Source organism: Solanum stenotomum, chromosome 2, assembly GCF_019186545.1.
Source record: "Solanum stenotomum isolate F172 chromosome 2, ASM1918654v1, whole genome shotgun sequence".
Taxonomy (NCBI): Eukaryota; Viridiplantae; Streptophyta; class Magnoliopsida; order Solanales; family Solanaceae; genus Solanum; species Solanum stenotomum.
In genome coordinates, this window is record NC_064283.1 from 74,106,618 (window position 1) to 74,108,679 (window position 2,062).

The window sequence follows — 2,062 nt, forward strand, 5'->3', positions numbered from 1 at the left end:
AATTAATTTTCTTTTTGCATTAGTATTGATTTGATTTTGATTTAAGCTTTATTATAATGACCAACATCTATGGACTATAATCTTTATTGGCTCATTCATAATTCTAAGTTTCAAACTTGAAATAATATATTAAAAGATAAAAACTATGGAAAAGTATAAGAAATATTTAAAAATTATATCAAAGTAAATATTTTTATGTATAAAATAAAATTTTAAAATTATATATATAAATTCGGGTTGGTTTGGTCTCGGGTTGGTTTTTTTTAGTTAAAACCAAACCAACCCAAATATAGTCGGGTTTTTTTTTTCAAAACCAAACCAAGTCAAACCAAACCACTAGTCGGGTTTTTTTTCGGATTAACTCGATTTACAATTTGGTTCGATTTTGTACACCCCTAGTCCCCTCAATACCATCTGATCTTTGTTACATGAAAAACAAAGAAAAGCAGACATGAGAGGGTTGACACATAGAATGAGTTGACATTTTAAAAGGAACAAGTGCCCTCCGTACTATATGTGTGAGCCATTAGAAATTAAACATGTTGTAGACGAACAATAGTTATGGTGGAGTGGTAAGTATTTCTTCATTTTAATCAGAGGTCTTGGGTATAAATTTCCTTGATACGTAGTCGCCTTTGGTAATGAGCGTTTTACCTTCAATATGAGACTTCCTAGCATGAATTCAAATTTAATCGAATTCTAATGAGGCTACTAGACATCGAAGTGAAAAAACAAAACAAAAAACATATTGTTGTCATCCCACTCATAGCCTTTTTACTCCTACTTTATTTGTCGGTTCAAAATGATCACGATCCTAGCCTGATTTTCTGGAAAATTTGTATTTGTTAACACAAATTGAACTTAAAATTTTTATCGGATTAAATTATTTTGAGATTAAAACTAATTTTGAGGTTTTAGGTGTGAATAATGGATATCATAAAAAATAATAATGTTGGTGATAAAGTTAAAGGTGATACAAATTTTTGGAACCAGTTACTTGTAAGGAAACACTTATCGCATCTGGAACTCTTCACAATTTTATGGTGCAGTTTGAAAAGACAATACCGAAACTTTTGGATGAAATAAGAAAAATTACAGATGAACTTCAAGTATATTTAAATTTTAACATAAAACAAAACATAATAGAATCATATTTCACTAAATTGTCTTAGATATATTTGTACTTTTAAAGAATTATTAATTTATAATATTAATGGGACCATATATTTATTTATGGGTCTTCTAAAAATATATTATCTTATTATCTTATCGAAATGGGCAATTTTTTTTCATTAACCCAATTCGGGATCAGGGGAAACATTATCTCAGAGAAATTATTAATTAACCAAATATTAATTTAATGAAGTTTTTCTGTATGTATCAGTTTAGTTTTTCTTTTTTAAAATTTTCCATTCATGATAATCAATTTTAGGAGATAAATATTTTTATTACAATATGTATATATCTTTAAATTAAAGCACTATGTATATCACCAAAATAACATCAAATTTATAATGATTTCTGTAACCTCAACTAATTATGAGTTTTTTTTTTATATGTTTTGAATTTTATTATATAGCATTATAATATTAAATTTGTATTTAATATTCTTAAATAAACATGTTACGCACCGTTTCATCACCATATGTATGTATGTGTATGTTACAACAGGTGGTCAAACCCATATCAATTTGAACAAATCTAAACAAGACAATATATAATTTGGGAATAAGATAATAATTTCTTATTAACTCTTACAATCTACTAATAGATTTCAAATCTTCAAAATCTAATCAATTAAATAAAATGGCAAATAATAAAATTGTTGTAATATTTTTATTTTAAAAAGTAAAAACATCTTATAATAAATTAAGTCTTTTCTACTACTCATTTCATTTTATAATAAATTGAGTTTTTTTTACTACTCATCCCATTTTATAATAAATTATGTATTTTTAGTATTTTTAATATCTCATTATAAATAAGTCTTTTCTACTATTTCATATAGTTAAAATGTTTACAATTAATTTCTTGAGTCTTCCTCTCCTTTATAAGCTACTTA